Genomic DNA, 26,684 nt, shown 5'->3' on the forward strand with positions numbered 1-26,684 from the left:
ACCAACTAATTCATTTAATGCAGTGCTAAGAGGTCAAACACATTTTTACCAAATATTTTCTTCATCTATAATCTTCTCTTTGTATTGTCCTATATCATTGGGATGTATGATCATCACCTCCAAATATTCATCCATTTCACTAGATCATGAGTGACTCATCTAGATTCATTACATCCTTGATGCTAGTCATTAATCATCAGTTATCTAATTGCCACTCAAGAACTCATTCTTCTTTAACCTGTTCATCAAACATGTCACTACTTCACATGTCACCTTTTTCTCCTAGAATTGTTTTACTTGTAACAATAACGAGTTTCTATTGTAATCACACCAACTTCACTTACTTATTCATAACATCCTACAATCGTTCCACTCTAGTTGACATAGATTTAATAGTCTAATCAAATAATCTATCTCTTGTCACTAATTGTTCTAGTAGCTATATTGTTAATTCACCAATCACCTTATGCTTTACCTCATAAAAAATAGTCACCATATGAACTTTAAGAGACATCCCCAAGGCAATCATAATGATCACACCCACTTAACCTTACTCCAACACTCTACACATCATAATTATTCACCACAACATACCAAGAACACTAGGTCAATTGTTGACATCAATAAAAACACAATAAATGATAATCATGCAATCAAATTTTTACCATGATGTTACTAATAACACGAGTCATAATACCATCAATTATATTATTTATGCCAACAATCCCCCCATTAGTATTAATGACAACACCTACTACACTTATTTGCTCAAACATGTTCAATTTTTCCACTTTTCTCTTTCATAACTTCATCATATGCTCCTCCTTACATTGAACTTCTCTCCTCTTACATACATTCTCTTCTATCCCTTCAACTACACATTCTTCTATGGATCAGTACATTCTCTCCCCCTTTGACAATAATGCCAAAGATGTTAATACACACCTATTATCCATTTTTCAAGTGGTGACTTACCAATACTTTCTACAGCTACAATTTCTCCCCCTAAGGAGTAGCCTCCAAACATAAATTCAAAGCATAAAGATAGACAATGAGTACACTTAAATTGACACAATTGCATCCTCTTTTAATTCAAATCAAGTAAGGGAATGACCCCTAACCTACCACTTGGGTACTCAAACATATCCTTAAGAAATGACATGGTGAATATGTCTACTACATGTTTCTTAGTTGGCACATACTCTAACCTTAGTTCTTTTGCCTACACTTGTTCTCTAAGAAAATGATACTTGATGGTTATATGCTTAGTCTTAAAGTGTATCATTGGGTTCTTTAAGATGTTAATGACACTTATGTTATCACAAGAGAAAACAACAAGTTCAGTTATCTTCTCCTAAATTTCTTCCAAAATTTGTTTGATCCATATCACATGTGCAATTTATTCCAATAACCACATTCTCAACTTAACCTATTAATTGAGATACACAATTTTGTTTCTTTCTTGTCTATGAAACAAGCCTTTCACTGAGAAAGAATGCTCCTCCATTTGTTCTCTTTTGATCATCTAAATTAACTATCAATCAACATCAATAGATGCATTCAATATGAAATCACCTTTGTGTTTATACCATCTACCATAATCATCAATTTCCTTAAGATATTTGAAGATTCTCTTTATTGCAGTCAAATGAGATTCCTTAGGATTAGAAAAAAATCTAGCCATATATTCCAACTTCATCTATTATATTTCATCTTTTGTGCACCACATATTGTAGCTTACTGACCATAGATTCGTATAATGAATCATCCACTTCTTTAGAATCATCTTCCTTGGATAGTCTACAACGTGTTACCATAGGAATACCTATAGGTCTTGAGTCTTCTAATCCAATTGAATTCAATGTCTCTCTCACATACTTGGTCTGACATATGTATATGTCATCTTTGAGTTGATATCGACAATCCTATGAAGAACTTAATCTCACTAATCATAGACATTTCAATCTCTTCATTCATTTCTTATGAAAATGAAACACTAATACCATGATTTCCCAAAGATGATATCATCACCAAATATTCATGCAATCAATAATTTGTCATCACTTTCAACCTTCAAGTACATATTGCTATTATCACTTGTTCTTGTGAACCCAATATTGATTAAATATTAATGCAACCTTTCATACCATGCTCTTGGTGTTTTTTTTAGTCCATACAATGGTTTATGTTATTTGCACACCATATTCTTTCCTTCTAAATTAGAAAACCCTTCATTTAATTCGATGTATACTTCTTCCAAGTTATCATTTAGAAATGTTAACTTAAGATTCATTTGATAAGCTTTAAATCTTTTGTAAGAAGAAAATGAAAAAAGTATTCTTACCTATTCAAGTCTAGCCACATGTATAAATGTTTTCCCATAGTCTAAGCCTTCTTCTTATGCATATCCTTTGCAAACCAGTCTTGCCTTTTTCCTAACCACCTCACCTATCTCATCCATCTTGTTTCTAGAAAATGATTTGGTTCCTATCACATTCTTGTCCACTAGTATGGGCACTAATGTCTAGGTCTAGTTCTTCTTAATCTGTTGCAAATCCTCTTTTATGAGTTTTGGCCAATCTTCATCCTTTAATGAATCATTCACTATCTTTAGTTCAATTTGAGATAGAAAAAAAGTACTTTATCTTGCCTTTCTTCTTTTTTGTACACCAATGATTGGATATAGGGAGTTATTTATCTTGACATACCTTGGTAATGTTGCTTCTGCTTTGGGAGATTCTTCAATTGCTTGGGTTAATTCTTGCTCATATACTTCCATTAGTTTTGTTATAGCACTATGTTAAACCTCTTGCATGTAGAAAAATCCATGATAGTCTTTTGGTTCTCTTTTGCAAGATTTATGATTTTTCTCTGAGTATTCATCAATTCTTACATTTGCACTTTCTAACATCTAGTTTTTTCTCTTGTTGAAACACTTGTAAGATTTTCTCTTAGTGGAATACCCTAGGAATATTCCTTCACCACTTCTTGATTCAAACTTTCCTAAATGATCATATATCTTTATATAGTATCTACTTCCAAACACATTGAAATAACTCACATAGGGTGATTGACCATACCATAATTCATAGGGAGTTTTGTTTGTACATTTATTTAGTTGAACCTTGTTCAATGTTTAGAATGCAATACTCATCGCTTCTCTCCAGAAGGTCTTAGAAATACCTTTCTACAACATTAGTGTTCTTACATAGTTAATGATTGACTTATTTCTCCTTTAAACAATACTATTCTACTAAAGTGTACTGGGCGTTGACATTTTCCTTATGATTTCTTGTTCTTTGTAGTATGTAGTGAATCCATATGAAGTAAACTCACCTCCACTATTTGATCCAAGGAATTTTAATATCTTATATGTCTCCCTTTCTACTCTAGCTTTGAAGATATTAATTATGTAGAAATATTCAAATTTATGTTTGAGAAATACAACCCACATTATTTTGGAGTAATCATCAATAAGCAACAAGAAATATTTATCGCTATAATAGCTTTGAATTCCTATTTTTCCACACATATCAGTATGCACTTTGTCTAGGATTCCTTCAGTTGAATGACTTTTACTAATGAAACTAGAATTGGTTAACTCCCAAGTTGGCATTCTTTACACATCACATTTTTTAGTTTCACTAGGTTAGACAGACCTTTTACTACTTTTTTCTTACTTACTTTGATTATATTATCAAAGTTAACATGACATAACCTCCAATTAAAACTCTTAATGGTAGAATTCATATGGAACAAGTTACCTCTAGTTTTTTCACTTATAGAAATCACATCTCCTGATCTTGCACATTACTTCACTAAAATCCAATATATATCCTTTTTTATTTAGCTATGAAACACATATTGTATTTCAAACATTCAAATCAATAGACATCATCATAGTATTTCTTATTATTAAAAATGATAGAACCTTTACCTTTCACAACATAGGGACTATTATTTCCAAACCTTACCAATCCTCCATCACTTTTTCCATTCTAATGAACTTGTTGTTATCACCAGTCATGGGATGTGAACAACCACTATCAATTATCTAGTCTCCATTATGACTCATAGTGAAAACAAGCTCTTTCTCATCACCATGTGAAGGATCTTCTTTAGCTACAATAGATATAATTTCTTATTCATCTCTTTCATCAAGTTCCTCATTGGTAACACCTTCTTATGTTGCTTTCCTTGGATTTTCTTTCCTTTTCCTTCTTTCCTTTGTTAGGGCATCTAAAAGAAATATTTTCAATTTCCTTGCATAAAAATAACTTCAAAGAAAGTATACCTTTGTATTTACCACTTCCTCTAGGTAACCTCCTACCAAGTAACACTTCCAATTCCTCATGTTCAATTTATTAAGTCAAAACAAATTCATAAACATTAGCAACATAAGTAGAAGAGAAATTGTGACATCCATTCCTTTTTTTTTGTAGGTGCAAGAGTCATAGATGTATTAAATTCAACTTTTATCTTAGGCATATTGTTGTCAAAGCTACTCAATTCAAAAGTAGTCAAATTTCTTTTCAATGCATCCAAAGTGGTTGCACTAGTACCTAAAGATTTGACTTCTTGAATAGTTGAGACTGTAATAGCATCCACATCCTCTTCCTCAAGAGTACCTCCAGGACCTCTGATAGAAGCAACCACATCTTTGATCTTTTGGCTTTATTTCTTAATGTTCTGATTCTTCATCATCACCATTTCATGAAACTTCCCTTTTAGATTGTCTACCTTAGCCATCTTCACATGTGAGTCTCAGCCATTTACTCTCTCAAGTTTCTTCCACATGTCTTAAGTGATATATAGGTCTTGGAAATTTATATATTTTGCATCAAATAGAGTGCTAGCTATGGCTTCCATAGTATTTATATGCTCTTTGTTCATTGGATATTTTGAAAATTATAATTATATAAAAATCCCTTGTAAAATAGGGTTACTAGCCATAGTGTAAGAGATAGAGTCTCTCCTATAAGTTTCCCCCTTCTCAACGTTCCTTGGATCAACTCAAGGTAAGAAAGAATTTCAGAGGTACTTTTAAAGTGTGTTACTATTATTATTTCCTTTTATTTTAGGAAAGAATTCACTTACTTTGAGAGAGGGTAATGGGGAAGATAGAACTCTTAACTACACTTCTATCTCAAAATTGTAACTAGTGATATTGATAAAGCCACACCAACCCACAAGTTGATTGAAAGTGTACTAGCTTAGAACCATGTCTATGTTTCTACTCTATAAGAATAACTATGAAGCTCATAAACTTCTATATAATTATTTCAAAGATAAATCTCTACCTTTGAGGTGTAGAGACTTCTAGAAGTAGATTATTTTAAAACTTTAATCCTATAAGATATTTTAGCTCAAATACATGAAAGTAACATAATTTTAGTAACTTGCATGAATATTAGGTATCAATACAAACTACAGTCACAAATTCTAGTCTATATCACATTAATCGCTTTTAGTTATAACTTCAAATAAAATCACTTCTTATACTCATTTTTCTCCAAATACACACAATATTAACATGAATTAAAGATAGAAAATAAAAATTGCAGCCACAACTTCCAATTTGATGTACCACAGTTGCTTCCATAAACAACTTCAAAATAGATTACTCTTTATATTCAATTTTCTTTTAAACTTTTACAACAAATTACAATTTATGTTTTCACAAAATGGTAGAGCTCTCTTGCATATAAAAAAGATGGTTATTTACAATTAAGGGAACTCCTTTATATAGACAAATGAGTGAGACAAAATTAGATAAAAGAGAAGGAGGAACTCAACCAACTTGACTAAGTCAATCTAAGAAAGATATATTGGATTACATAACCGAAGCTATGTGTAATTAGGTTACATGCAAATCAATTATATGTAACCTATCTTCTGAAACTACAAAGCTAAAAATGTTGGACTAACTGCCAATGTTCCCCTTTGAGATTCATGACATGGCTTAACTGCTTCCTATGTTCTATAAGTCTAGTGTTTGTATCAAACATTAACGTGTTGATCTTTTGGTGCAACAACAACCCTAGCTTTTAACAAGTGGTATCAGAGTTTGGTCACAGGTTTGAATCTCCTTAGGTAATGCTGGGGGGGATTGTTGGAATAACTACCAAATTTTGCCTTCAAGATTCATGACATGGCTTAATTGCCTCTTGTGTTCTATAAGTCTAGTGGTTGTATCAAGCATTAACTAGTCAATCTTTTGGTGTAATGAAAACCCTAGCTTGTAACAGAAAACACTTAAACAAACTTGAAAAAAAGTTGAAGAATGTTGAATCAACCTTAAAGATTACCAACAAAAACCTTGTATTTTGTAATGCATTCATGAAGCATTGAACGATATAGAATTCCCATCTTTTATACAATTGAATTCACCTTGATTGTAGTGGTGTGACACTTCTTGATCATTTGTTATTTCTTAGAAAGAAACTCCCATAGGTGTTTTACTAAAAACTTGTGGGTTGAGAACATGTTCATCACTTGTACTTTGAATTCATTTGCTTCAAATTAAACATTGACTATATTGGTGAATTCTCAAGTCATTTCTTCCTCAAGTAGAAAATTATTGTCCCCAGTAAGAACCTTGCATCCCATTTTGTTTAGATCATTCATGATGTCATTTTCAATAGTATTGCATCTTCTAAGGGCTTCTTGTACCTCTTTTATCAGCCTTTTAATTACTTATTCCTTATGACCAATGAACCCTTGGTATCCATACAACATTTCTATACATGGGATGATATCATACATGACCAAGACATCTAGGTTAGTTTCTAGCATTTTTTTTCCATAGGCTCAAATCTTTGTCCAAGGTTTTTAGTTCTTGGTTGAAGGAAGAATGCATATCATTGAGCCCTTCTTTAGTACTTCTAAGACTTTCAATAAATTTAAGCACATCCTTTATGGATTAAACTCCCTCTATGATAATTTTCAAACTAAGCCTTTACCACTTCAACCCTCTAATTAACCTATTGTGAATGCGGTGTGTTGACAACATATTGTGAAGATTGTTGGTGAATGATCTTATTAAGGAAATCATTCTCCAACTTGAGTTGGTTCTTCTTCTCCTTGAGAGTTCGTCATTTCATCTAGACAAGGTAGAAATTGTATCTTGTGCATCCTAGTAGTTGTTGGTACCACTAGGTACTAAGAGGGGGGTGAATCAATACAATTTGCAAAACTAGTTGTTCTTTTGACTCTTTCAACTAAAATTAATATAACCCACTTTACACTTATAAACAAGATAAATGTAGTAAGATAAAAACAAGGGAATTTACACACAAAAGCAATCATCAAGTTAACACAAATATTTTGTATGTGGAACCCCTCAATGTGAGGATCAAACCCATAGTGGGGATAATATACCTACTAACCCTTATAATGCATGTAAAGGGGTGCCCTATTAAGAGCTACAAGTGATTCTTCTAGAGGTGCATCCTATTAGGAATGTCTGCAACCTATTAGGGTTATGAAAGCTTTTTTAAGGCTACATTTTTAGAGGATTTAAAAAACTCCTTTTGAGAGACACCTTTTTAGAGGGTTTCCAATAAGAGTTCTAATGAAGCCTACCCGATTAGGAGCTTATTGATAGATGCAATGGTAAGAATGCATACTAAGTGTTTGACCTTAATGTGGCACTAGTTTTTCATGTAGATATTTTCTCTGTCTCCTCTTGAAGATGCACCAATCTTCCTTCTCGCTTGGTGAGAGCTCTATTCTCACTTCTTCATTGGTTTCCTATAATAGTTCATCACTATTCTCTTTCTCACTCTGTATTATACTTGCTTTAACTAAATTCTCCCCTCTCAACTCTCTATGTATACTTTTTTTTTATTCTTCTTCTTCAATGGTTATCAAGTTCACTCAGCAACTCTCTATTATCCTCACTTCTACTTTTTGATACTTGTTGCATTTATTCTTCTATCATTGTCACATTACATTTACCCATGACCAAAAAAACCTGTTCATTCTTGATTTCAATATTTTAATTCCAATTCCAATCCATTTATAGAGGACCCGTGAACCCTATGCTTAGGGTCTAGATTGGTAGTGTTGCCAATCTCTTTGTGAGTCAGTGGTGATCTATCGTCCTTACCCTCTTGCACTATTTATCTTTTATCTTTTGTCACATCATTGGTGACTCATCATATTGATGACTTGGATTATTTGTAATTAGTATCTAACCTCCTCTACTAACATGGGTTCTCCAAAGCATATGTTGGTGTGTTTCTTGGCAAATAAGTCTAGACGTCTTTCTTTTGTTACTTCCTTTGACTAGTTGTCACACATTTTTCCATATATATATTCTTGGTCATCAATCACAACACTCAATACTTCTCTTAATATTTGTGCTTAAGATGCATGCGACATCAATCATTTCCCCCTTTTGCATTGATGGAAAAACATTTATTTATCAACATGCTCACTCTTTACTTTTTAAAGTTATGGTGATGAAAATATTTTCTACCATGTCTTTGCCTATACGGGTAGATGGATACTCCACCTTTGACATCTTCCCTTTGTTTTTTCATTCTTCCCATATATTATTTTTTGTTTTTATTTCTCTTCTTCTTCATTCTCTTTTGTCTATCTCCCCCTTTTGTCATTCTTCCCTTTTTATTATTATATAATTCTCCCCCTTATTTCATTCTCTCCCTTTTTTTTTTCATTGTTCTCCCCCTTTTTCTTCATAATTCTCCCCCTTTTTGTCCTCAATGACAAAGGTGGGTAGTGGGGTGACAACAAGTTGTTGATATACCTTAATATTGACCTTGGATGGTGCAAAGATGGGTGTCACATGATGGTTTCATATTTGTGAGAGGAATTATCTCACTCTTCATGTCTCCCAAGAGTGTGTCCAATTCATTCATGGTGTTTCCTAAGAGTTGGTTGATGACTGCTTCTACTTTTGCAATGTGCATCTGGATGATACTTGACATTGACGATAGTTTGCATTGTACTTCCATAATCCTCAGAAATCACTTCTCCTTCTCATCCTTGATCTCATGTATGAGATGAAATGTCATTTGAGTTTTAGATAGATAGTTAATTGCAGAGTCACTGACTACATTGTAATTATCTTTCAGATTTTGTATCTTCTATTGGGCTTATTGTAGTTTGTATTCCAGATCTAAAGATAGTGCTTGTGGATCTGATGACTTCTTTATGGCTAATGTTGAAGTCTATAAATTTTATTTGTTTTCCTATAGGGTGGTCTAGTTCTTTTCCAATTTTTCTTGTAGAGTATTCATTATTTTGGTCTCAATTTTCTTCTTGACCAATGCTTCTACATTTCCTTGGTTGTCTTTATCTTTTTTAGCATGTGTGAAGATTTGGTTGATGAGATCTATATTAGGATCATATTGGATGTCATAAGCTAGTTTTTCAATGATGTTTTTGGTGATCACTAGTGTACTAGCTCATTTCTCTTTCTTGAGCTTTGCTTGCCTCTTTAGGTGCAACTTGTACTCATTGATCTCTTATAGATCCATGTCTTTAATTTTTTCCTTCTTTTCAGCTATGATTACATCAAGCTCTATCTTTTCTTTGGTTGGTCCTGTATCCTTCTCATAAAATTCTCCTTCATCTTCAAACATTGAAAATGGTGATGATTAAGATAAGGATGATGATATCATCATGTTCCTAGATGACCTCTCTTCTTTCTATAATATTCTCCTCCTGTTGTCCTAGATATTCTTGATACTCTCTTTGTAATTTCTTGTTTATGTGTCTTTCTCTTAGACACTCTTGATGAAGATGCAGGTTGCATTATTATACCTTGCCTTTCTTCTTGTGGTGTTGCTTACTTTGTACCTTGCTTGGTTGGTGACTCTATATCTTCCTCCATTTCTAGGGATTACTCATCTAGAGGTTCACCATCTAGTATTTGTACCACTATAGATGATTTACTTTCATCATCATTATCCTTTTTTGGTGATGACTCAATAGATATAGTCACAATCTTGATTGTCTCATCAATCTACTATTGAGTCATACCTTGTGGTGACTTAACTTGCTTCTTTGTGGGGTTTTTTCATTTATGTGTGTAACTAATGGAGAACCTCTTGGTTGTTCATCTTTCTTTTCTTCTATTGTGGACCTTTCAGCTTTAGTTCCCTTAGGTGCAATAGAATCCTCTTGAGTCATATTGATCATTCATTATTTTCCTAATATTTTCTTATAACTGATGGTGAAGTTATCCACATAGATCAACCTTTAATTTGTTGTGGATGATTTGAATTGATCCATTAATGATGTTTCTTGGAACATAGTTACTTCTATTGGTGTGGTACACTTTATAACCTAACACCATGGTTGCAAACCTCAATTTGGGGCTTGGAATGTCACTAATAGTGCATCCCATTTCATCCTATGTTGTCTTTCCTCTAGTCAATAAAGCCACTTACCTCACCAAGGAGACACTCATTGATAGATTGATGTTTGATGTGTTGAACCCAATTACCCTTTTAATTAGGGCCTTAGTGATCTTGTACAGTTTATCCAACCATACATATTGCTTGTGAATTCTACAAAGAGTAAATCTTACCCTCTCTTCATGGAAGAAATAAGGTATTTCCACTAAGTTACGTAGCGTTGACTCCACTAGATCTTTGTGTTCTTCTTTTAGGGCTCCTTTTAAGAAGAATGTGTCTTATAAGTTCATTATTTTATTGTCATTGATATCTTGTATCTTGGTCTCCAGGTATGCACTCATGTCTTTTGTAAGAAAGACATCATCATGTGGAGATGATTGTGCAATTTTTTCTTTAGCATATTTATAATTTTCTATGATTTCTTGATATTTAGGGTAACTTCTTTGGTTATTGTCAATCAGATTTACCTTGTTGATCTCTTCTTCCATAGTTACACTTGATTCCAAATTCTTTACTATGCTAAGTCATAAGAATTTCTTCTTGGAGATGATACATTTTTCTTTTGAGCTTTTAGGCTTTTGTTGTGTGAAAGCACAAGTGTTTTCACAATGCAAATTATAAAATGACTCTTGATCCTTATATTTATATCACAAGATTTGTATTGTTAGGGTTATAATAGTCAGTGAAAGATTTACCTACCATATTAATGCTTTGAGTTATTCTGCAATGGTTACTTTTCCACCACCTTGATCAACAAGTTACACTTTATTTCAATGTCTGCACTTCTTATCTTTATAAATATTACTACCATTTTTTAATTAGGGGACTAGTTTCTAATTCTTACCTTTTGTCTTCTAACCCCTCTAAGATTTGTGAGATTAATAAGTTCATGAAGTCTTATCACTAACCAGTGAGGTTTTGGAGCCACTTCACTCTTCTTTGTCCACTTGGTGGCAAAGCCTTTCTCCAACTATTCTATAGTCATGGCCCTCTCCTTTTTAACTAGGGACTTATTGCCTTGTCTTCTACTACATCTACAATCTCTTGCAAGATGGTCTATCTTGTGGTAGATATATTGAGTCATTCCAATACCTTTCCATGGTCTTGTACTGGTCCTTGGGTTCATCCTCATCTTGCATTGAGTTTCTATGTGACCTTCATTTCCATATGTCACGTAGACCAGTGTGGGGAACCTATCCCTTCCAACCAGACTCATCACCTTTGGAGATTTTTGATTGTATCAAGCTTTAGTTCAGAAATCTTATGATTTATGTCCATATTTATTACAATAAAAGAAATTTCCATCAATTGTTTCTCATTAAAATGAGATATACACTATTGTGTAGTGTGTCCATAGAGATGAAAATTATTATAGTACCCTTAATAGGTACACTTCTAAATAGGTGTGATTTTCTTAGACCAACACACACTAGATGTATGCCCTTTCTTTCTAAAAAAGATACAGGTGGGTTTAGCAGTACCCTTATCTTTTGGAGATGCACTTCTTGATCTGTCAATGATCAAGTTCTTTGCTCAAGAATTCTCTCCTTCCTCAATCTTACTATCACCTTGGTAACCAAGACTAGCTATGCCTTTGTTCCTTCTATAAGCCTTCAGTTGATCATTAATATTTTTAGAGTTCTCATTGAATCTTTTAATCTTTTCATTTTTCTTATTTGTGTTTCTTAGTTCTTTAGTGAGCTTGAGCATCTACTAGGTCAAACCCATGAACTACTCCATATTGGGATGGTTGTTGTCTCTAGTCTTTAGCTCACCCACTCTCCTTGCTACTGCAATAGATTTATCTCTTATTAGGATGATAACATCTCTCTCTTATTGGGATTTTGTGACCTCTCTATTCAACTCCTCTCTCTTTTTTCTTAGCTAAGTTGTCATTTCCTTTATTTGTTCTATTTCAGCCATTGGATCATAATTAACTTCCTCTAACTCTTTGGAGCCATTGTGTTGATTTTCAATGACTTCCTAGCTTTTGATGAGTTTCTTCATCATCAATTTTCTTTTAACTAAGGATTTTATTATCTTCTCCTTCAAGTCTTCAATGGTTCCCAAGGCTTCCTCTAGTTATCTCCTTGATGATTGTTAGGATAAAGCACAGACAGAAATAAAAACTACATGCAAATATAACCAATAATAGAAAATAATAGAACACACAGAAATGAACACAAGGCACCAAGATTTAACGTGGTTCACCCAATCCCCGGGCTACGTCCACCAAACAACAAGTCTGATCTTATTACAATCCAGTGATTACAACCTGATTACAATCCGTAATCCCTTACAGCTCAATACCGCCGCAAGAACCAATTTTGCATCACAACATTATGAAAAATACCCAACCCTAAGCCCTTTTATACAAATATTAAACCGCTTTAGGGTTATAACATGTCGGTGTAATATGTCGGCCATAATATGTCGGCTACCATGTCGGCTACTGCCCAAAATTTTTTTTCGGGGCGATGCCCTGAACCCCACTATTTATGAAGTATGTACAGTACTTTCCTGATCAGTCACCACAATCTAACAATGATGTCATTAGATCTTCCCTCAAGTTGTTAGACTTGCTGTCAAAGCGATCTACAATGTGATACCAATTGTTGGTCCCAATGGATACTGAGAGGGGTAGTTAATGAGTACCATTTCAAAAACCATTTATTCTTCTAACTCTTTCAACTAACCTTAATATATCTCACTTTACACTTATAAACAAGGAAAATGTAGTAAGATAAAAATAAGAAAAATCATGCACAAAAGCATTCAACAAGTTGACATAAATATTTTGTAAGTAGAAACCCTCAATGTGAGGATGAAAACTATGGTGCAGATAATATACACACTAACCCTTATAATGCATGTAAAGGAGTGCCCTATTAAGAGCTACAAGTGCTTCTTTTGGAAGTGCATCTTGTTCAGAATGCTTGCAACATATTAAGTTTATGAAATCTTTTTTAAATCTACATGGTTAGAGGAGTTACAAATCTCCTTCTAAGAGACATCTTGTTAGACTATTTAAAATAAGATTTATAATGAAGCTTGCATGGTTAGGAGCTTACTAATAGATGCAATGATAATAATGCATGCTAAGTGTTTGATCTGAATGTGGCACTATTTTTCCATGTAGATCTTTGCATTGTCTCCTCTTGAAGATGCACTGATCTTCCCTCTCACTTGGTGAGAGCTCTATTCTTACTTCTTTCTTGGTTTCCTACAATAGTTTTTCACTATTCTCTTCTCTCTCTTTGTTGCACTTTCTTCAGCTAAATTATCCCCTTTCAACTCTCTATGTGTACTATTTTCATCATCTTCTTCTTCAATGGTTATCTATCTCACCTTTCAACTCTTTATTATCCTCACTTCTACTTTTTGATACTTGTTACATTTATTCTTCTATCATTGTGAGGGAATAGTCACCCATGATCAAATTATCCCTCTCATTCTCAAATTCAAAATTTTAATTCCATGTTTGTTCCATTTGTAAGTGACCCATGAACCCTATGCCTAGGGTCTAGCCTTGTAGCACTGCCAATCTCTTCGTGAACCAATGGTGGCTTATTGTCCCTACCAACTTGTATCATCTATATTTTATCTTGTGTCACATAATTGGTGGATCATCACATTGATGACTTGGGTTAGTTATAATCAATACCTAAAATAATGTGCCAATGTGGGTGTACTAGAGTGTATACTATTGTGATTTTTGACCAGGAACTCTACATTTATTTCTCATGTTTCTTCCTCTAACCGTTTGTCACACTTTTTTCCAAATAGATATTTTAGGCCATCAATGACAAAACTCAATACTTCTCTTAATATTCCCACTAAAGATGCATGTGAGATCAACACTAGCATCCTACCCATGGCTATCTACCAAGTTATACTTTTTGAATTTGTAATATGAGTGATGAAACTCTTTGGGTGACTTTGTCCACTAAAGGTTCTTCAATTTCATCATATTTGGTTTTCTCATAATCAACTAGGATTTTTGAGACAACCTTTGCCTTATGTAATGGAAGTTTATATTTGTTCTTCTTTGGAAAAAGATCCTCTCGTAGTAAATCAATCTTCCTCCTCTTCAAAGTAATATTTCCTAACCATGATGGCAAGCTAAAATCTTCTTTAGTTAAGACTAGGAGGATGAATATGGTAGACAATTATCCTCATTTTATCTTTGTTGTCATAGTACATGCCTTTTTTTGTACAATTAGAACCATAAGAATTATTTGTGATGATTTTGACATGAACATTTTGAACCTTATAATAGAGGTATCAAATTGGGAAACTTGTCCCTCTATTAGAGTTGAAAAAGTAGAGAAATATTCAAACACATTCTCTAAACATTTTCATTGTTCTGTTGTAAGAGACAAAGGATTTGTAGAAGAGATAGGAGATGCTAAAGAATTCACTTCATAAATAGGAATGTTGGGTGTGAACACTATATAGAAAGAAACCTAATTTGTATCTATTGTAGCCAAGAATGGTTCACCCAGGATTGATGGTTCTTGGTCACTCAGTTGTTGCGAGGGAGAAATGACCACTACTTCCTCAATTGATTCCTATGAATTGAGAAGACAAATAGATGAATGTGATGCTGGAATGATGACCTTTCCTCCATTGAGTTTTAGTTTAAAACCCTTTTCTAGTTATGAAGTGAATGATTCATCTTTCTTCTTACCCTCAACCTAAGATTTCCCTCCCATAGAATTGAAATGGTTGCAATCTACCCCTACTTTCATCTTGGTGCTCTTTAGAACATTTCCTTTCAGCCATGAATTGGCATTCATCAATATAGCTTGAGATTGATAAAAATTGAAATCAATTCTTTCTGTTGCGACTAGTTGGAAGTAGGAAGAATATTCTCAATGTGACTATTGTGAAATTCTTGGTCTAAGATCATATTGTTATCTTCAACCCCTTCTAGAAAAGTGATTAAGTTGATATCTATGATTTTGAAGAAATGATATGATAATAGTCCATTTTGGCCACATCTAATTTACTTTAAAGATCTATCCAAACATCCTCTATGTAATTAACATGAGCGAATGCTCTATTCATTTAGGAGTTCATGCCACTATAATCAAAATCCACCCTAAATTTGAACTTCTTCAATGTAATTAGCTGATGTTTAGATTCCATGGCCTTGGCTTTGTATACTATGGTCAAAAAATGTATGTCTATTTGAAGAGGATTTGTAGAAGAGATCCCAAATTCTAGCATGTGTTGACTAGTTTGATACACATGCACTATTATGAGTTGTCTCACCAATGAGGATTGTCCTATTAGTAGAATAGCTCAGTAAAGTGTACAATTCTCCTTCAATATAACCAACTCTCATGTAAGTGAAAGTTGGAAACTATAAGAATGGGCATATGTATTTGTTAGTTGGCATTCTGAATCCCAATTTTAAACTTGAAAATCTCATCCTCCTAATGATCCTCCCTTGGAATCTTGGTCTACTTCTACAATTTATATTGAAAATGTTGTGTGAAGGTATGTTGTGTAAGGTAGGTTTTAGATGAAGTCTCATGAAAATAAACCCAAATGCTCAAGCACACAAGTTTGAAACCTTTCCTTGTAACTTTGGAATCATATTCAACATGTTTCAAGTGGTTTAGATGGTTCTCTTGGCCCAATTGGTCAAATTTAGAAGTCCATGAGTGCAGTTCAAAGTCAAGATGTAGGCCCAAAGTTCATCTTCGAGGTTCTCAAGTTAGAGGTTCAAGGCCTAGGTTTAAGAACACAAAGGGTTAACAAGTTTCTCAAGCTTGATTGATTCAAAAGTTTGAGGTCTAAAATCTCAAAATGCATGGTTCAAGTTTGAAGTTCACTAGTTTAATACAAAGGTTGAGTGACTCCAAGTTTGAGTTTAGTGTATGAAAATATAAAGTACAGATTTAGCTTGTGGTTATGATCAATCAAATATTTCAAATGTGCACTCCATGGCCCTAATTCTCAAAGTTAGGAAGTTTCAAATTGGTTTGATACATGTATGATTAAGGATGAATACATCAGTTGGGGAAATTAGCTTGCTTCTTTTCTAGACTAGATCACCAGGTTTTCATTAACCACAAAGACAAAAGGATCACAATGAATATCAAAAATTTGATTTTTAGGAAGTATGAGCTTGAATTATTAGTAATAGATAGAAAAATGCATTCATAGATGTGCACAATGGAATAAAATTTTTGGGACATACAAATGATGATTCCTTGTTTCCATGGGCCTCTATCAAATATAAATGTTTCAAAAGAGACCAATAGTGTATTGAGGTAATTGGCTAGTCACCTGGATTCAAACATGTGATTTTTTTTCCTCTTGAAAACTAAGAAGAAGGAAAATGCTTTATGAAGATAAAACTATGCTAGTGATAATTGAATCCAAAATCTCACTCTTAAATCAACTTGAAATGCTTTTTGAGCATTCCCTTTTCCTTGTAGAGGCATATACCCATTGAGCATCATCAAAGAAGCAAAGAACTAAATCAATTATATTATGTTCATTTTAAACATGAAGTGACAATGAAAGATTCCAAGTATAGGGCACCGATGGAAGTAGTTTGACCATCATGAATGGCATGGAGGTTAGCATCGACAAAGCACATGAACTATTTGACAGATTGCCTACCCAAGCACAGTGTGCAAAGGCTTCATTTCAACTCACAAAGTTTGTGAGCATAGTGTCAACATACTAATACATAACAACCCAAGTTAAAATCACACATATGTAATAATGTTCAAGTACCTCCAAATGGAGAACCTGAATCCCATAGATAGAAAAAATTGAGCATGGGGGCTTGTATTAAGAAAATATTGGTTCATTAGATTGTGTGCAAGGATTTTAGAGATGACATGTGAACTATTCGACAGTAATCTTGATGCCACTACCCTGATGAAACCCAAGATGTGATTGAAGGATGAATATCATGGACACACAACCATAAGTGATAAGCTTGCAGGATCTTGTAGTGAATATGGAGAAGCCTTATTCTATAAGGGATTAAGTCTATGATGTCATATCAAAGATAGAACATGACCCACAAATTGCTTGATGAAATACACGAGCTCCATTAGGAGACACATATACTCTCTTTGCATTCACATCATAAGTTAAACTAGTCTATAATTGAGAAAGTGGAAGCTACAACCCCTCCTTCATGTTAAGAAGAGACTTGACTACAATATGAAAGCATCACTAATCTTGGGGTCTCAAATTTTGGTACTGTCCTGGAATGGTAATCCCACACATGCAAAGGGATAGTTAAGATATGATGGGATTAGAGAAAATTTTTGTAAAATACGAAGATCATTAGCAATATGTTGACAATATATCATCATGCCATTTCATTACACCAATAAAAGTGGGAGAAGCTCACATGTAATAGTTGGGGAATACTCTATATTAGACTTATCCACAGGGAAAATAATCAACAATAGACCCAAATATACCCAATTCTTTCAAAGGAAGTTTTAGTAAAGAGACTTAATCATAAAGGAGAGGAAAGCATGAAATCAATTTGGAAATGTCAAAAGGTATCATGCTCTATAATAAAGCTCCCATGATAATAGATATGAGCCATATTACGAAGTGTTTTTGAAGTCATGACAGATGTCAACACAACCAATAAATAATTTTCCCCACAAATTTTTCAAATGCCAACTACCCAAGGAGATATACATGGATCTTTTAATTCAACATGCCATATTTTATATTTAGAATTATAAAGAATGTAGTTATAAATAATATTAAACATTAAAGGCCACTAAGTGAGGGGAGGAGGCAAAAACAAATAAAAGCCTTCTCCAGGAATCGGTTGAAAAAACTAAAAAGTGCCACAATGTGAGGGGTGACAGAGACTATTTATGAGGAAAAGTTTCTCAATAATGGGATTCTTCTTTTTTGAAGGGAGCCTGACGATGTGCTTCTTCTTTTTGGGGGTGAGGAGTCATGGAGGTTCCCCTATTTGGGTAGACTGTGGATTATAGAAGAGTAGGGTTTTCTTCTTTTTCTAGACTTTGTGTTAAGGGAGGGAGGAAAGTTTGATTTTAATTGTAATATAAGGAGTAGGGAATGCTTTATTCTTTTAAATTTTGATTCTTATGCAAAAATTTAATAAGATTTGTGTAATCTTGTGCACATTAGAGAAGGGAGATATGAAAGATAATTGCATATCAAAACTTAGAGTTTGAGCATTTATCTTTCCACTGATTATGGTCTTTGTATAATTTTCATTTTTCTTTAAATGCATTTTAGTATCACTTATTTCTAAATGCATTTGATTACATAGTCTTTGAATCTTTAATTCTTTACATTCTCAAAAAGATGGAGTATGCATTCCTTGTTTTCATTCTCTTTGTTATGTAAGGTTTGAACAAATAGACTTTGTGCCATTTGTCTGTTGTTCCTAGCTTTTTTTTTTATCTTTGTTGTAATCATTTGACATTTCTTAATCCCATTCTTTGTATATTAAAATTGGGGAGTTGTACCCTATAAAATTTAGAGGGTGCTTGCATAATCCAATGTCAAAGTGACCCAACTGTTGGTAGTTTATTGTGTCTTCATTATTGAGCGAATAAGGGTTATTTTGGGAAGTTTTATGTGAAGACAAATCTGTTTACCAACATTATTGAATTAGTGTTTCCCATGCCTCAGTTGACACCCTTTTTTTGCCAACTCCTTATCAAAATGACACTTGAAATACCCATAGAAGGAATCTTGTACCCTTCTATAATGGTACTTACTATATGTAAGAGTGAGCTACTTGTAACAGTTCTAGATGGGAACTAGGGTCCTCTCTCCCTTGGTAGAGACTCCTAAAAATGTCCCCATAGTTGTAACAATGTAAACTAGATAATAATTCATGTGGAATAAGAGAGATCTCTTCACATAAACCAATTGTTCACATGTTGTTGTACTTATGATATCCCCCTAGTAGATGGGTTCTTTCCTTTCAAGAACCTGGTAGATGAACTTATACATCCAAAGCTCAAAGTGATTGGATTCTTTAAGGTCACAAAGTCTTCTAAGAAGAGTGATCAAATCATTGTCTTCTTTAGAGAAATTAGATCTGTGCATCACTTTAGGCATTCTAGAGAAATTTTCTCTCTTTTTGATCAACCACTTATTGTTAGAATGTATGATGTAATCATTCTTGTTTACATTCTACAATTATAAATATTTTTCTTTAGAAAAATCTATGCACTTCAAACTTTTAGGAACTCTAAAAATATTTTTGATAACATTTGAATGTAAGTTGAAAACAACCTTCCCATATGCATCTTTGATCTTTCGTAATTTGGCATCAAAATGGTTTGCACATTCCTGTATGAACTCAAGCTCAAGATCTACCATGGAAAAGGTAGTGACCAAGTGAATATTACTTCTCTTGATATATAACATGTCTTTATTGGAAGACATATGTATCCTCTATAAGAAATTTTCCATTTCAACATGACCAATCTTTATGCCCATGATCTCATCAAAGAAGGATGCAACCTAAGATGGATTACTGTGTGCTAGTTCCTTGTCAATTTGATATTCCATTTTTTCTTTTGCTTTCAAAGATGTAGATTTTTTGAACATATCTTGAGCTCTTTCTTTGACTTATTTGATAATTTTCAACAATTCAAACTTGCATGAAAATTCATTTTCAAGATGAAGAACCTTTTCCATTTGCAAATAATAAGAGTTTTAAACTTATTTAAAAACTTGGAACAAAAATATAGGGCTAAATTTAAACAAATGGAAGACAGAGAGAAAAAGAATGCAAGTAATAAGAAAAATAATCAAAAAGTGCAATCAAAACTGAAATCTTACACTTACTTGGAGAGTGAAGAGTAAAAATTGGAGCAAGAAGAAATTGGAATGAAACTCTCTTCTCCAAAATTGGGTTTTAGAAATATGTTTGCATGTTTAGATCAAATTCCTTTGAAAAATTCAAACTCCAGCCCTAAATCACACTTTCCATGTGTAAATGCATGTGTTGAATGATGCAAATGTATTTAAAAATGCCTTTACAAATGTTGATTGCACTTCTCCAAGTGCTTTATGCATTTGAAAAAGTCTCCTTAAATGAAAATCACATTTTGTAGAGGCGAACACATGTGCTTGGAAGTGCAACAAATGTGTTTGCATATTCTTCCTCCTTCAAATGCCCAAGAGAAACACACTTTGGTAAGGGATTTGCATGTGTAAAAAATGGAGTATTTCCATGGATCAAGCTTTTCCAACCATTACACATATAACACTTTTTTGTTAAACACCCAATATGAAGGTTTGTATGGGAAATCACATATTTAAAATATGCACAAAAGGAGTATTAATCCCAACATCCAACCAAAATTAGGGTTTGGATGATTCATTCTATGTTTAAGATGTGATGCATTTTTAACACTATACTCATATAAACTTGGATGCCTAAATGAAGAGATGAGATTATGTTTAAATGTAAACTTATGGTGAAAAAAGGGCTTTTCTAGCCTATTTACATATTTAAAATAACTTCTCCAATGAAAAGTGGGTTTCAGAATGCATGTTACATATTGCATGTTTAGCTTCCCATGCAAATTATGTTATGTATGGTGATTTACATGTTTGAAAAACAAGAGAAAAGGGAAAATTGTGGTTCATGAAATCATTTACACATTCCAAATTTTCCCTCATATGCAAATTGATTTTCTTCAAGACATTTACATTTTTGCATATACATAAAACTCTATGTCCAAAGTTGGTCACATTTTTTGGGTGGATTACATGTTTCATTTTGCATGTAAGACAAAAAATTCAGGTTTACAAAATGAAATTCATGTTTTAAAATGCATGTAAAATCACCCAAACAAGTTTCTTTCATGAAAAAAAGTAGTTTCACAAACCAAATTGTGGTCTAGAAAACTTTTTAAACATTGCATATTCAAAAAAAATGTAATGTGCAACATACAATCAAGTCAAAAAAGGTGTGATTTGCCTCTTGTTGTGTAAAAATACAAGAAAAATCATGGTTCCTGGGTGCAATTGCATGTGTAAGAGACTTCCACAACTTAAAGTTTCTATTTCATACATGTTTAATTGATTCACTTAAGTGAATCTCACTTTATAGGGTCTATTACATATTTATAGTTAATATCTCACATGTCATGTGTAAATATGTTCAAAAAGTGGCCAATTCACTTAAATGACTTAAAAAATTCATCCATTAAAGTGCAACTCAACATTAAATCAGATTAAAGGTGCACTATATAGCTTAAAAACATAATATAAAGTGATTTTAAGTCATGTATTTCAAAAAGTGAAACACAACATCAAAATATAAGCTTCAATATTGAAAATATGTAGTTGGGGTTTAGAAAAATGATTACACATGCACTTTAACCTTAATAAATTTTGATTAACAACTATTATTAATTCTCACGATAGCTTGAAAGGAGGGCATGAACAAAACTAAGAGAGTGAAAGAAACAAAAAGATAAAACCAATCCAAATAAACACTCAAAAATGCAAAAAGGACTTTGAAGGCCTCAAAAATCAAGTATAGGCTAACAAAGTTTTAAAAAAAGGGACAATGAGAACCTTCAATAAAAAGACTCATTATATGGATTGGAGATATTTTTTTGATCAATCTTTCCCAATTGAATAGTGAGTTACATTAGAGAAACATGAAACATAATTGGAAAAGTTTTGTGGTGTTGCCTGCATTTTGTGATGACAAAATGAAGGAGAATAGTTTGCTCTATTTGGGGAATATAACTCATTTTTGTAGGATCAATGAGTGATGTTGAATCTAATTCTCTAAGTGTCTTCATCCACTCCATTGGATTATAGAATTAGGTAACCAACAAAACCAAAAACTAAAAACTAAAATACTACGACAAAAAAAAACTTAAAAATATGTACAAGGAATACTTATATGATAATTATTGAAAGTAAAGTTTTAGATGTTCTCTACTATATGGAAATTTCATTAGAGTTTCATATTGTTATCAAAGAAATAAACTATTTTTTCCTACAACTTGGTGAATTGTGAAATGACCTCACCAAAGAGAGTCAAACTTTACATGCACATTCTCAACTCTTGTCCCAAAGTAGGACACAATCCCCAACCTGGAACTCTCTTTGTTTGGCCTTCTTATCAAAGAGAACCTTGACTTATTGTTAATGAGAAATAATTTATTCCACCACTTCTTTTCTTTGTTCCTCCAATTGTTGATGAAATATGATCCTCTTATCCAATGAGCTTGAATAAGTTTCATCTTCAATTGAGCGCATTTACTTGAGAGTGTGAAAATATAATTTTATAGAAATATTGGCATTGATTCTATACAACAAATGAAATGGTAGCATCCCAATAGCTTACTTAGGTGTGATATAGTCAAACCATAAAGCATCGAAGAATTCCTTGTGTCATTTCCTTTGATTCTCTTCTACCAACTTCTTGATGATAGTCACAAGATTCTTATTTCAAGATTGCACTTTACATTATCTTCTAGGTAAAAGTCTAAAGCATGTGCCAAAGTGAATCTATGAGTAAAATAGAATTCAAAATATTCCTTGGATGAGAAGGAAGCTAATTTTTCTACAATAATTTTATTCAGAACACCAAAACAAGAAATGGTGTTTTTCTTCAAAAAATAAAAATCACCTCATATGTAGAAATCTTGATACAAATTTCCTCCAACTATTTGGTGGAGTAATTTGTCACTACCAAGATGTATGTGTGATCTTTAATTGAAGGCAGCTTGAAGGTATTGATGAAATCAATTCCCTATTGTTGAAATGGTTCCTCAGTTACTATTAGCTTTAGTGTTAGAACAAAAATCTTTTGTTTACCCATAAATTGTTGACACAATTCAAAATTATTCACCCACCGATAAGCATCATGAATTAGGGTGGGCCAATAGTATAATGTATAGTGATATGTGTTGATAAGTGTCCTCCACAAGCATCATTATGGAAAGATTCTAGTATTTGAACTTGTTGAGCTTTATGTATGCAACAAAAAAAAGTTTTGCCAATACAATATTTGTAAAGGCAATAATCCCATAGAACAAAATCAGCAACCTTCAAATTGAGATCCTTTCACTCCTTGTATGAAAAATATGGGGGGCATTCACCATAAGTTAGAAAATGAGTCATAATATAATAACATTCATTTTAGTAATGACTAAGAAAATAGCCAAAAGAGAAAGGGACTTCTGATTCTCTACTTCTAAGGGAATATTTTCAGCCATAAGCTAACAAAGCCCCTTACCATGAATCAACTTGGTGCAATCAACAAAAAATGGTCTAGTAAACTATAAGCCCCCTTTTCAACATTTTTAATCTTTATCTTATGCTTAATAAATTTTGCATAATCTTTAATCAATTATCCTTGATCAAATCATCTGAAAAATATTTTATCTATTTTACCTTATATCTAACCACCTTATCCTAAGTCTCATTTAATTAATAGAACTTGTCCCCTTTTAATTAAATAAAATCCCGCTTTATTCTTATGTGCACACATAAATACATTTTCCTATATTAAAAATAAAAATAAAACTAGATTTTATCTATATGTGGAGGTACACTTTCTTATATGAGAAGAATCTTTATTTTTTAAATAAATTTAATTCTCATCCATTCATATTTTTGCCTCTTAAACAAATCCGTTGATTCTTTCTCTTGGAATCTTGTACACAAAGTCAACATGGGATTAATCCTTCACTTTATATTTTGCTTATTAATATCATTCATTTTTATTTATAAGGAGGATCTCTCCTTGTTGTCTCATGTAATCTTGACCTTATGTGTTTGTGCTAATGTTATGCTACCACTTTTCTTCTTGGATTTTTCTTGCATGTTGGAATCTTGCATCTTGGTGACTTTGGCATCTTAGGAGCTCTCATATTTCATATTACATCCATGGTAGACCATCATGATTTGTGCTAAGGTCAGGGATTTTTTTAGTGGCGATTAGTCACCAAGTGGCAAATATGTCTCGATTGGGCTATAGAAATTGGTGAAAAAAAAACACCATATACTAGTTGACCGGTTCGCCCAGATTTTATAAAATACTCATATAGTGGTCAGAACGTTTGCCACTATTATTACGTAATTTCAGTTTGGTAGTCAGGTTCTTCGCCCATATTTCTCTTTAATGTTTACTTTTATTCGCCACAAAATTAATTGAGTGTCTCTTTTGATGATCATCATTCACCAAATTCCCATTTTCCTATGTGAAATTTTTATTTGTCCTAGGACCCAATTTGCCATGCATCACACACAATGGGGTCCCAAATTCCCGCCCTATTTGCCCACTCGATTACTTGAAATTAAGAGGGCTTCGCCAAATATTAGTTCTTATCATATGTAACGGTCAGCCCATTCGCCAAAATGAAAACGGTTTATTTGTAGTTGTCTATTTAAGACATGAGTTTCATTATTGAAACATGTCGAAAGGAGCCTTCTTCATAGTATTGCGATTAGTAGAGAACCAGAACGACTATGACTATGAGTCCATAGTATTTTATTGCAGCCTTAATTTGATGGAGATGTCACAGTCAAATTTAAATAGGAAGAGGAGTTGGACTAATGAAGGTGGAGATGTCCAAGAGAGGCCAACAAAATGCAAAAATATATCTTCATACTTTGGCGGGGGTAGACACAATAGTGTTGGTCAAAGTAAGGAAGGTACATCATCAGAGGAGCCTGTACAATCTCAACCTACACAAAAGTCCATTCAACAAATTGGGGAGCCTAATAAATCTGGTGACGGAGTTGCAGAACCTGATATCTCTAATGAAGATGACCTTGAAGAAGAATATCTAGTAAATAACCAGTACCAAGATGAATCAATCAACTTCGGTGATGATGATGGTGCAATTAACAGTAACAGTGACACTAAAGGGAGAGGAAAATTGAAAGAAAAAACTGATCGCCAGTGGGAGATGGCTAGGAGATTTAAATTTGATTGGGCAACAAAGTATCCATTCATTGAGCCCGTGGACAATCCAATTGTAGGTGAGCCACCAGTAGAATGTAGATGTGCAATTTTTAGTTGGAAGTATAAAAAGGAAAAGCGGTTGTAGCTTAAACTAGACACCATAGAGAAACATGTTGGTAAGATTTACGAAACCTCAACTGTAGATGGTAAGGAAATAAAAGTGGTAAGATATATAAAAAAAGGAGCAATGTCAACATAAAAGGAATGCTGAAGAATATTATATGTTTTAGAAATTTCAGACGAAGCTTGGTAAAGTTCAAGGTTCTATTAATGCTATTTTTGCAAAAGCAAGTGAACTAGAAGAACATGGAAAAGCTATTCAATTAAGTAATGTTTTCTATATTTTGAGCAGAGGGCGTCCAATGATAGACTATCCAAAAATGAGTGATTTTTTACACTTTCTAAAAGTTCCTAACTATCCTGTCAGTCATCAATCGATAAACAATGGATGGGAATGGGCAAGTTGTATTGCGCAAGTTGAAATAGAGGATGTACAAAGAAAAATAAAAGAGTCAAGCTTTATTGCATTGTCCTTAGACGAAGTTACAGCAATAGATAATATGTCATGGGTATGCATGCATGTTTATACTGTACAGAATAATGTTCGTCAACCACATCTACTATTTGTTGCTAAATTGAGAGACAATGCGACAGCATAAACTTTATTTCAGTTAGTAAAGAGCAATTTAATTGAATATGGAGCTATGGATGAATTGACAATAGCGAAGAAGTTGGTCTATGTTGGAGCGGATGGAGCTTCAGTAATGTAAGGTCAAAGGAATGGTCTTTGCACAAAGATGCATTCTTCTTGTTCACCATATGTTGTTGCCATTCACTGTATGGCCCATAGGATGAATCTTTCTTTTAGAGTTGTGAAGAAGTTTCCTTCAGTAAACAAGGTTGAAGATTTAGTAAGAGAGTTGTATGCATATTTTTGTCGAAGTTCCAAGCATTTTAGGGAATTTCAACACTTTGCTGATGGAATTACCAATGGAAACAAGCTTCTACAAGATGTTGATACATGATGGATCTCTTTGGATGGACCAATGCATTGAGTATTTTCTGAATATCAATCTTTGATTGGACTGATGTACAAAAATCGAGATAATGCAAAAAATAAAAGATGTGGCAACCTACTTCAGTGGTTAAGAAATATAGAGACACTTTTGACTTTGGCATCTCTTCTTCCCATGCTAGAAGAAATCAGGTTAATTATGAAAAAAGCCTAGCAAAGAGCCATGTATATTGCAGAATATGCTCAATTGCATAAAATGTCATGCCGAGCCCTCGATAGTCTCTATCATACT

The sequence above is a fragment of the Cupressus sempervirens genome, chromosome 1, assembly GCF_028749045.1.
Source record: "Cupressus sempervirens isolate cs-2001-9-10 chromosome 1, ASM2874904v1, whole genome shotgun sequence".
Classification (NCBI taxonomy): domain Eukaryota; kingdom Viridiplantae; phylum Streptophyta; class Pinopsida; order Cupressales; family Cupressaceae; genus Cupressus; species Cupressus sempervirens.